The following is a 12,723-nucleotide window of genomic DNA, read 5'->3' on the forward strand; positions in this document are numbered from 1 at the left end:
ACGAGAAGCATTTTTATGGGAAATTGAGGTATGAAAAGTTTATATTGTAACTTTTAATAACATTAAAATTTTAATTAATTATTAGTTTAAATTTTATAATTTTTTTTTCATTTAATAATATTTTAACATACTTATTTTTAATATTTTTAAATAAAAAGAAACACTTATATAGATACACAAATAAGAAATAGGCTAATAAGAGCTGAACGTAGTAAATAGACGCAACTATATTGTATAGAAATCTTTTTGAATATTTCGATCTCCTTTTTTTGGACCATTTTCAATAAATCTATATGATAAAATAATTCACGAACATGTTATATTTTATTTATAATACATATTTTGTCTTTTATATATATTTTGTTATAGCAGATTTTTAAAATTTTGTTTTAGCCATATGGCGACTTGAATATTAAAATAAAGGAAAGACGAAAGAAGTTAAATACTTTTAAGTTGACATTGCAACCACAAGCTGTCATTATAGGCTCATCAGAAACTGATAAAAGACGCAATTTTGTCATTGTTGATGCAATACACTATGAAGTGAAAATAGCATTAAAGGCTATAGATATAGTTTTCAAATGTATTCATAGCCTGCATGCTGAATAACCTAAGGAATGTGAACAAGTTTATCTTTTTTTACAAAAAGGTATTTATGGTATTAATACAAAATATGATAAGAAATTTAGTGCTGTTAGTAAAGCTTTAATTAAAGAATATGAGAATTTTTCTTTGTAAGAACCGTGTTTCTTATGTGAACATTTCGATATATTATTAAATATATATTTTTTATTGGGGATGGATATATATATATATATATTAAGAAAAAATATGGAATTGTTAATTGCAAATTACATATTTTTTCTTAAAAACAACTATGTTTTTTTTACACCAATTGATTCCTCTCATTATTTTGCATATAAAAGTATTAAGGTAAGATAATCGAAAAATGAATATTTTACTAGATATTTTTTGATTTATGTAAAATTAAGAAATTATTTCAAGCCTCATAACTCGAAAAGTACTCAATGAAGAAATACTTTATTATAGTGTTTTGGAAAGCTCTCGAGATAAGCTATAAGAATACATAATGAAAAATAGGGGGTTCCATTTAAAAAATTAAACCTTCATGTGACATTTTTGCTTATTACTTAATAATTATTGCGAATTTTGCAAAATGGTAGAAGACTTTTCTTCTTAGTTTGACCCAATCTATCATCACTTTTCGTTTGGTCCCTCACGAATCGGACACCCTGTATATACGCGCGCGTAGTATACACTTCTCGCAAAAATTAAGGGAGCAAAAAAAAATTCCAAATTTTTCGGTGATTTTTGACGGGCTGTATTTAGGTGAAAAATGGTCGTATCGAGGTCGTTAAAAAAGCATTTTGAAGCTCCAAGATTCTAGTTTTCAGATTTTTTGCTCAAAAATTTTTAGGAACAACAGTTTTCACGTGAACATAACAAATAGCGCGAAAAAAAATTTTTGCAAATTTTTTGCATCTTATTTTTCGGTCCACGGGCTTGGAAAAATTTTTTTGAGCTAAACCATTGCATGGGTCAGATAGCCTGTTTATCCAGCTTTAATTTCTTTTTTTAATTTTTTCTCTATGTTGATTTCTCGCGGAGCTATTTCTCGCGGATTTTGAATGAAAAAGGATCCTTTTGTCTTCAACCACTGATATCTCAGCAACCAATGGGCGTATCGAAAATTGAAGGGCAGTTTTGAAATCTGGAATAAATTTCCTACAAGATTCCTCCACGACTTTTGGGAAAAAAAATTTTTTCTACCCTCGGTATTGAGTTGTAAAAAGTGAAAAAAAGTGACTTTTTCCCTTGTTTTGGTAAATCGACTGCATCTTTGCAAATATTGATGGAAATACTGATGTTTGAAGGAATTTTTACAGCTCAATATACCCCCAATAGCCCTGTAAATCGCCAGATCGATCCACTGAGCGGGTTTTCTGGACCGATTGATCAAAATTTCAGAAAAAATTAAAGGAGCAAGATTTTTGTTGCTAAACATCGTGTAATCTCCTTAAAAATGGAAAAATTGATTTTTTTTCGACTTTTCTCACAATTCTGCATCTGTTACTGGTTAATTTTGAAAAAAAAAAATTTTTTTTAATTTTCAAAAAAAATTTTTTTATTATGACAAAATCAATTACTGAAGTTTTCTTGCGAAAATTTTGATTTGTTACTTATCAACCGCCGGCATTTGCGTTACCCAAAGCGTACCACGTGGAGGTTGCACGGTCGGATTTACGCTTCTTTTGTGCTTACGCACATGTGTGTTCTTTAAGAAAAATGAGACCCCGTGGTTCGTCAGTTCCACAGTATTTTATGACTCCAAACTCATTCTCTGAAGAGAGTGTGTGTGTGTGTGTGTTTAGTATCTAGTGTTGCCGCCTCTACTCCGAATCACCGCTTGCAACCTTGCACGCATATTCGAAATGCAATTCCGGATCATCGACTGCGGAATCCTTCGCCAAGTTGCAATTAAGGCACGCTCTAGAGCAGCCAAATTGTTTAAATTTGGGTAATTTTCACGCAATCGACGGCCCAGGACATCCCAGACGTGCTCAATAGGATTGAGATCAGGGCTCATCGCAGGATGCCTCAACAACGTAATGTCATGTCTCTGAAAAAACTGACGTGTTATGTTCGCTGTGTGAGGGCGAGCATTATCCTGCATAAAAATGAATCCTCTCGTGTTTTGTCTTCGAGGTAACACAAACGGTCTCAAGATTTGGTCGATGTAGCGCCTAGCATTAAGGTTTTCGCGGACAATAACCAAAGGAGTTCGCGATGACCGTGAAACTCCAGCCCAAACCATCACTGATCCTCCATTGTAAGCTGCAACGGGACGAATGAAGTTTTGTGCATAACGTTCTCCCTGACGACGCCAAACTCGGGGTCTTCTGTCGTTACCGTACAGACAAATTGGAATTGCATTTCGAATATGCGTGCAAGGTTGCAAGCGGTGATTCGGAGTAGAGGCGGCAACACTAGATACTAAACACACACACACACACACACACACACTCTCTTCAGAGAATGAGTTTGGAGTCATAAAATACTGTGGAACTGACGAACCACGGGGTCTCATTTTTCTTAAAGAACCACACACACATGTGCGTAAGCACAAAAGAAGCGTAAATCCGACCGTGCAACCTCCACGTGGTACGCTTTGGGTAACGCAAATGCCGGCGGTTGATAAGTAACAAATCAAAATTTTCGCAAGAAAACTTCAGTAATTGATTTTGTCATAATAAAAAAATTTTTTTTGAAAATTAAAAAAAAATTTTTTTTTTTTCAAAATTAACCAGTAACAGATGCAGAATTGTGAGAAAAGTCGAAAAAAAATCAATTTTTCCATTTTTAAGGAGATTACACGATGTTTAGCAACAAAAATCTTGCTCCTTTAATTTTTTCTGAAATTTTGATCAATCGGTCCAGAAAACCCGCTCAGTGGATCGATCTGGCGATTTACAGGGCTATTGGGGGTATATTGAGCTGTAAAAATTCCTTCAAACATCAGTATTTCCATCAATATTTGCAAAGATGCAGTCGATTTACCAAAACAAGGGAAAAAGTCACTTTTTTTCACTTTTTACAACTCAATACCGAGGGTAGAAAAAATTTTTTTTCCCAAAAGTCGTGGAGGAATCTTGTAGGAAATTTATTCCAGATTTCAAAACTGCCCTTCAATTTTCGATACGCCCATTGGTTGCTGAGATATCAGTGGTTGAAGACAAAAGGATCCTTTTTCATTCAAAATCCGCGAGAAATAGCTCCGCGAGAAATCAACATAGAGAAAAAATTAAAAAAAGAAATTAAAGCTGGATAAACAGGCTATCTGACCCATGCAATGGTTTAGCTCAAAAAAATTTTTCCAAGCCCGTGGACCGAAAAATAAGATGCAAAAAATTTGCAAAAATTTTTTTTCGCGCTATTTGTTATGTTCACGTGAAAACTGTTGTTCCTAAAAATTTTTGAGCAAAAAATCTGAAAACTAGAATCTTGGAGCTTCAAAATGCTTTTTTAACGACCTCGATACGACCATTTTTCACCTAAATACAGCCCGTCAAAAATCACCGAAAAATTTGGAATTTTTTTTTGCTCTCTTAATTTTTGCGAGAAGTGTAGTTGGCCAATAAGTCCGTGCGGTTTTGCCGATAGATGGCTACAGGTGCTCTGAAAAGCAACTATCTTCAATTTAAATCTTGAAAGCGCATAATCGTTTGATAGATGACATTTCAACGTGCATTTGAAAAAAAGCCTAAAGAGATTGATTGTGTTTTGTAAGTTTGGCGACAATAAAAATGAATAACAAAAATGAGCATTTTCAGCACATTATGCTTTCTTATTTTAAAAAAGGCAAAAACGCAGCACAAACATAAAAAGATATGTGCAGTATACGGCGAGGATGCCGTGAAAGAACACGTGTGCCAGAAGTGGTCTGCGAAATTTCGTTCTGCAAATTTTTCTATTGAAGATACACCACGCTCGGATCGGCCAATTGAAATCAACAGTGATAAAATAAAAACATTAATCGACGCTAATCCACGCAAAACGGTACGGGAGATTGCAGACATTCTCCAGATATCAAAATCGAGCATAGAAAATTATTTACATCAATTTAATTTTACGTTAATCGTCTTTCATTTATATGCCACGGAAAAAAATGGAATTGTTGAATTAGCAAAGCTACACTTTGCTGCATAAATTTAATATTTATAACTAAGCAGATTTGTTAGTGTAGCAAGAAAATTACATCTAAAAGCAATTGTCAACATGTTCATAGAACAAACTCAGTTTTAGTATCATTCTAGTAATGCAAATTAGTTAATATAGAAAACTAATATGAATTTAAAAAATATAATCCGATAATTTTAATAAGACACGATGCTGCAGTTACAAACTATTAACTATTACTAACAATTATAACAGTATTAAACAGTTGAAAATATCTACTTTTAGTCTTTTTAGCAAAATTACTCTTTATGGTAATTAGGCCTTTTAATGTTTAATGATAATTTCTTTAATCATTATTAATAAATATATTGTAAAGAAGTTTGTTTTATGTATGAATAACATTTATAATTTTATTTAAAATTTATTACTATTATATTATTAAAAACGATTGACCGTCACTTTCGTTGCTGGCTTGAAAAAAAGAAGACAGAAAACAGTATATCTGTCTTCTTTTACTTTTTCGGAAGCGCCAAGCAAGTAATGCCAGTTTCGAGACGCTGCCCGCAGCGCACACAAAGAAAGAGCCGTGTCTGTGTACGCTCTCAGCGCTCGGCTAGCTTTGGGTAGAAGAGCACAGACATATGATCTGCTGTCTCTTTCGCAGCTATAGCTCGGGAAGCGCGTGCGTTGCAGGCAGCGTCTCGAAACTGGCGTCAGTAGCGCCGAGCTTACATGCGATTTTCGCTTTCATTAAGTGCGAAAGTCTTTTGTTTCGTGCGTGGTGATGTTACATGCAGCCAAGTGTATAACTTTGTGGAAAAATGTATGAAACAATACGAGCATTACTAGAAGAATGGAATTTTCGCTGAAGAAATTATCAAGGAATTGAGAGGAAGTAAGGAAGAAATCATTATTTAAATAATACTTTTAATCTCTTCGATACGGTGCTCGTCAACTACGTAGTTAGCCATTAGTTGTTGGCCGAGAGCAAATGTAGCAGTGTAGCAAGTGTTGACACGAGATATTTTTGTAACACGTGTTTTATAATAAAGCATGAATGTCTATAATTTATTTAATAAATAAAAGTAATAATTTTGAAAGTTTAATGAAAAAATTAAAAATTATATTGACATATGTACAATTGTTGGTCGTCGATTAAAATCGACGCTTGTACCGAAGAGGTTAAGGAGTTCTTGCTATGATAATCTTAATATTTAATCTTAATATTTTATGATTTTTATTTATCATTATTATCTATTGGTTCAAGCTTTAATATTTAATATACTTTTAATCTTTAATATAGTAATGTATTAAAAATCTGTGCAGGAAATGATATTACAATAGACATTCTTGGATATCTGACTAATGACGATATAAAAAGATTAATACCAAAAATTGGTGCACAAAGTTTCCAGGAAAAATTTAAAAATTTTTTGAGTAGAAAAGAAGTAAGAAAGTGGAGAAATTAAATATAAATTTTAATTTTTCTTAAATATTTTTAAATATAAAAATTAAATGTTTTTTTATAATTTTAATAGGTTAAAGATTTTGAAAAAATACAAGAGCAACCTGTATATAACATAAATAGAAATAATGATAATTCAAATGAATCAAATAAAGAAAATATAAAAAATATCGATTTAATCGATGATATTAATCAAAATATTAACACTAAAGATCCATTAATTCTAAATGTTGCTTCGATAACATGTGATAGCAACGATTGGGCCTATCCTAAAAATGAAGTGAATATATTATTTGTAGAAAACGAAAAGGAAAATCAAGGTAAAAATTTAATTATAATAATTAGAATCGTTCAAATTGTGACTAGAATTATGAATTTTTATATTATAATTTACTTTATTACATTAATTGAGTTAATTTTTATGTTATGTGTATATTTTTGTTATTGTTTTTATATTATATATATAGTATATAATAAAATAATAAAATAGTATACACTAAAATAAAATAATATAGATATAAAGTATACAATAAAAGTATACAATAATAATATACATATTAATAATTTTTAATTTTTAAAAAATAAACAGCAAAGATATTGATTATTTAAAAAGAATATTATTTTAAAAATATATCTTATATGTGTATGTCTATAGATATATATATGTATATAAATTAATAAGTTAAATTTTTTTACAGATAAAGCCCAAACCCAATTACGGGAGAAAACATCTAAATTAAGATTGAAATCTTTACGATCCGGTAATCAAAGCATTCAAGATTATATCAAACTCTATTCTGCTTTAGAAGAACCTCAGGGATACACTTTGGTAAGAATATATAAAAATATAATTTTCTTTTATTTTTTTTTGTCAATTGATATTCCTTTAATATTCGAATTTTTTATACAAATTTTATATACAAATTTTAATATCATTCAATAATTATTATCATGAATTTATTAGTAATTTTTTTCAAGTAATAATTTTGTTCGATTTATTGTAAGCATAATTTTAATTCTCTTTATTGTAGTTGGAATTATATCCAGATGCATATATGAAATTGTATGCGGAATGGGCTAAATTGTCATGTTTTATAGGAAAAAACATATCAAAAATAGAATCTAAATTTAAAGCATATTCAAATCTAGGTATATAATAAATACATACATACATACATACCTACATATATACATACGTACTTATGCATACATTTGTAACATAAAATTATAATTAATTATTTCTTTAATATATATATTTTTCATATTTTGTTCATACTTACTATAACTTAATAATTTTCAATGTAATAGGTTTCTGAAATTATTTATAACATTGTCTTGTTTATAGAAAAAAGAACAATCCAGCTTTTGTTAAAACTATCTTCCCTCTTTCCTGTACACTGCAATTGTCGAAAAAGGAAAAAATAATAATTGGCGACCATCATTATGTGAAGGACGAGAAGCATTTTTATGGGAAATTGAGGTATGAAAAGTTTATATTGTAACTTTTAATAACATTAAAATTTTAATTAATTATTAGTTTAAATTTTATAATTTTTTTTTCATTTAATAATATTTTAACATACTTATTTTTAATATTTTTAAATAAAAAGAAACACTTATATAGATACACAAATAAGAAATAGGCTAATAAGAGCTGAACGTAGTAAATAGACGCAACTATATTGTATAGAAATCTTTTTGAATATTTCGATCTCCTTTTTTTGGACCATTTTCAATAAATCTATATGATAAAATAATTCACGAACATGTTATATTTTATTTATAATACATATTTTGTCTTTTATATATATTTTGTTATAGCAGATTTTTAAAATTTTGTTTTAGCCATATGGCGACTTGAATATTAAAATAAAGGAAAGACGAAAGAAGTTAAATACTTTTAAGTTGACATTGCAACCACAAGCTGTCATTATAGGCTCATCAGAAACTGATAAAAGACGCAATTTTGTCATTGTTGATGCAATACACTATGAAGTGAAAATAGCATTAAAGGCTATAGATATAGTTTTCAAATGTATTCATAGCCTGCATGCTGAATAACCTAAGGAATGTGAACAAGTTTATCTTTTTTTACAAAAAGGTATTTATGGTATTAATACAAAATATGATAAGAAATTTAGTGCTGTTAGTAAAGCTTTAATTAAAGAATATGAGAATTTTTCTTTGTAAGAACCGTGTTTCTTATGTGAACATTTCGATATATTATTAAATATATATTTTTTATTGGGGATGGATATATATATATATATATTAAGAAAAAATATGGAATTGTTAATTGCAAATTACATATTTTTTCTTCAAAACAACTATGTGTTTTCTTTACACCAATTGATTCCTCTCATTATTTTGTACGTAAAAGTATTAAGATAAGATAATCGAAAAATGAATATTTTACAAGATATTTTACGGTTTATGTAAAATTAAGAAATTATTTCAAGTCTCATAACTCAAAAAGTACTTAACGAAAAGGTACTTAATTATAGTGTTTTGGAAAGCTCTCGAGATAAGCTACAAGAATATGCAATGACAAATAGTAGGTTCCATTTAAGAAATTGAAGGTGACCTTCATGTTACCTTCAAATAACTCTTCAAGGTCAAACCAATGGTACCATCTTATGTTCCCCTCGAAATCATACAACTTTTGTCTGAAACATTTTTGTTTGCTGGGCTTAGTTTTTGAGATATTTTACTATCCAAGTTAAAATGTATATATATATATATATATATATGTATATATATATATATACACATATATACATATATACACATATATATATATACATATATACTGTATATATATATATATATATATATATATATATATATATATATTTGAATATAATTTATAAAGCGCAGGATATATACACTGTGCAATCTCTCCCCCCCCCCAAAAAAAGTATAAGTAGAACTCGTTAAATCGAACTAAAAAGTCATATACCATTTTGAAATGCACCACATAAAATTCGAGATATTATTTAAAAAGAATCGGCCAATGCGTGTGGCTAGAAGCGCGAAATTTTACGTGGTGCACTTCAAAATGGTAAATAACTTTTTAGTTCGATTTAACGAAATCTACTCTTATGTTTCTTTTTTTCAGAAGAGATTGCACCCTCTATATATACATATATATATATATATATATATATATATATATATAAAATGTAGAAATATAAATATTAAAACAAAAAATTAAAATATATTAGAAAGTTCAAAATAATATTATATCTGTCACAAATTTTTTTCTTTATTACTTTTGAAAAATTAACTATGTTTGTTAACTATATGATACCTTTTTTGATGAGAATCATATATTTCCTTGCATATATTATTTAATTTTAAGTGTGCGTGCGTGCGTGCGTGCGTGCGTGCGTGCGTGCGTGCGTGCGTGCGTGCGTGCGTGCGTGCGTGCGTGCGTGCGTGCGTGCGTGCGTGCGTGCGTGCGTGCGTGCGTGCGTGCGTGCGTGCGTGCGTGCGTGCGTGCGTGCGTGCGTGCGTGCGTGCGTGCGTGCGTGCGTGCGTGCGTGCGTGCGTGCGTGCGTGCGTGCGTGCGTGCGTGCGTGCGTGCGTGCGTGCGTGCGTGCGTGCGTGCGTGCGTGCGTGCGTGCGTGCGTGCGTGCGTGCGTGCGTGCGTGCGTGCGTGCGTGCGTGCGTGCGTGCGTGCGTGCGTGCGTGCGTGCGTGCGTGCGTGCGTGCGTGCGTGCGTGCGTGCGTGCGTGCGTGCGTGCGTGCGTGCGTGCGTGCGTGCGTGCGTGCGTGCGTGCGTGCGTGCGTGCGTGCGTGCGTGCGTGCGTGCGTGCGTGCGTGCGTGCGTGCGTGCGTGCGTGCGTGCGTGCGTGCGTGCGTGCGTGCGTGCGTGCGTGCGTGCGTGCGTGCGTGCGTGCGTGCGTGCGTGCGTGCGTGCGTGCGTGCGTGCGTGCGTGCGTGCGTGCGTGCGTGCGTGCGTGCGTGCGTGCGTGCGTGCGTGCGTGCGTGCGTGCGTGCGTGCGTGCGTGCGTGCGTGCGTGCGTGCGTGCGTGCGTGCGTGCGTGCGTGCGTGCGTGCGTGCGTGCGTGCGTGCGTGCGTGCGTGCGTGCGTGCGTGCGTGCGTGCGTGCGTGCGTGCGTGCGTGCGTGCGTGCGTGCGTGCGTGCGTGCGTGCGTGCGTGCGTGCGTGCGTGCGTGCGTGCGTGCGTGCGTGCGTGCGTGCGTGCGTGCGTGCGTGCGTGCGTGCGTGCGTGCGTGCGTGCGTGCGTGCGTGCGTGCGTGCGTGCGTGCGTGCGTGCGTGCGTGCGTGCGTGCGTGCGTGCGTGCGTGCGTGCGTGCGTGCGTGCGTGCGTGCGTGCGTGCGTGCGTGCGTGCGTGCGTGCGTGCGTGCGTGCGTGCGTGCGTGCGTGCGTGCGTGCGTGCGTGCGTGCGTGCGTGCGTGCGTGCGTGCGTGCGTGCGTGCGTGCGTGCGTGCGTGCGTGCGTGCGTGCGTGCGTGCGTGCGTGCGTGCGTGCGTGCGTGCGTGCGTGCGTGCGTGCGTGCGTGCGTGCGTGCGTGCGTGCGTGCGTGCGTGCGTGCGTGCGTGCGTGCGTGCGTGCGTGCGTGCGTGCGTGCGTGCGTGCGTGCGTGCGTGCGTGCGTGCGTGCGTGCGTGCGTGCGTGCGTGCGTGCGTGCGTGCGTGCGTGCGTGCGTGCGTGCGTGCGTGCGTGCGTGCGTGCGTGCGTGCGTGCGTGCGTGCGTGCGTGCGTGCGTGCGTGCGTGCGTGCGTGCGTGCGTGCGTGCGTGCGTGCGTGCGTGCGTGCGTGCGTGCGTGCGTGCGTGCGTGCGTGCGTGCGTGCGTGCGTGCGTGCGTGCGTGCGTGCGTGCGTGCGTGCGTGCGTGCGTGCGTGCGTGCGTGCGTGCGTGCGTGCGTGCGTGCGTGCGTGCGTGCGTGCGTGCGTGCGTGCGTGCGTGCGTGCGTGCGTGCGTGCGTGCGTGCGTGCGTGCGTGCGTGCGTGCGTGCGTGCGTGCGTGCGTGCGTGCGTGCGTGCGTGCGTGCGTGCGTGCGTGCGTGCGTGCGTGCGTGCGTGCGTGCGTGCGTGCGTGCGTGCGTGCGTGCGTGCGTGCGTGCGTGCGTGCGTGCGTGCGTGCGTGCGTGCGTGCGTGCGTGCGTGCGTGCGTGCGTGCGTGCGTGCGTGCGTGCGTGCGTGCGTGCGTGCGTGCGTGCGTGCGTGCGTGCGTGCGTGCGTGCGTGCGTGCGTGCGTGCGTGCGTGCGTGCGTGCGTGCGTGCGTGCGTGCGTGCGTGCGTGCGTGCGTGCGTGCGTGCGTGCGTGCGTGCGTGCGTGCGTGCGTGCGTGCGTGCGTGCGTGCGTGCGTGCGTGCGTGCGTGCGTGCGTGCGTGCGTGCGTGCGTGCGTGCGTGCGTGCGTGCGTGCGTGCGTGCGTGCGTGCGTGCGTGCGTGCGTGCGTGCGTGCGTGCGTGCGTGCGTGCGTGCGTGCGTGCGTGCGTGCGTGCGTGCGTGCGTGCGTGCGTGCGTGCGTGCGTGCGTGCGTGCGTGCGTGCGTGCGTGCGTGCGTGCGTGCGTGCGTGCGTGCGTGCGTGCGTGCGTGCGTGCGTGCGTGCGTGCGTGCGTGCGTGCGTGCGTGCGTGCGTGCGTGCGTGCGTGCGTGCGTGCGTGCGTGCGTGCGTGCGTGCGTGCGTGCGTGCGTGCGTGCGTGCGTGCGTGCGTGCGTGCGTGCGTGCGTGCGTGCGTGCGTGCGTGCGTGCGTGCGTGCGTGCGTGCGTGCGTGCGTGCGTGCGTGCGTGCGTGCGTGCGTGCGTGCGTGCGTGCGTGCGTGCGTGCGTGCGTGCGTGCGTGCGTGCGTGCGTGCGTGCGTGCGTGCGTGCGTGCGTGCGTGCGTGCGTGCGTGCGTGCGTGCGTGCGTGCGTGCGTGCGTGCGTGCGTGCGTGCGTGCGTGCGTGCGTGCGTGCGTGCGTGCGTGCGTGCGTGCGTGCGTGCGTGCGTGCGTGCGTGCGTGCGTGCGTGCGTGCGTGCGTGCGTGCGTGCGTGCGTGCGTGCGTGCGTGCGTGCGTGCGTGCGTGCGTGCGTGCGTGCGTGCGTGCGTGCGTGCGTGCGTGCGTGCGTGCGTGCGTGCGTGCGTGCGTGCGTGCGTGCGTGCGTGCGTGCGTGCGTGCGTGCGTGCGTGCGTGCGTGCGTGCGTGCGTGCGTGCGTGCGTGCGTGCGTGCGTGCGTGCGTGCGTGCGTGCGTGCGTGCGTGCGTGCGTGCGTGCGTGCGTGCGTGCGTGCGTGCGTGCGTGCGTGCGTGCGTGCGTGCGTGCGTGCGTGCGTGCGTGCGTGCGTGCGTGCGTGCGTGCGTGCGTGCGTGCGTGCGTGCGTGCGTGCGTGCGTGCGTGCGTGCGTGCGTGCGTGCGTGCGTGCGTGCGTGCGTGCGTGCGTGCGTGCGTGCGTGCGTGCGTGCGTGCGTGCGTGCGTGCGTGCGTGCGTGCGTGCGTGCGTGCGTGCGTGCGTGCGTGCGTGCGTGCGTGCGTGCGTGCGTGCGTGCGTGCGTGCGTGCGTGCGTGCGTGCGTGCGTGCGTGCGTGCGTGCGTGCGTGCGT

Source organism: Camponotus vicinus, unplaced genomic scaffold (genome assembly GCF_025532165.1).
Source record: "Camponotus vicinus isolate PSW18456_S1 unplaced genomic scaffold, iyCamVici1.0 SCAF_13, whole genome shotgun sequence".
NCBI lineage: Eukaryota > Metazoa > Arthropoda > Insecta > Hymenoptera > Formicidae > Camponotus > Camponotus vicinus.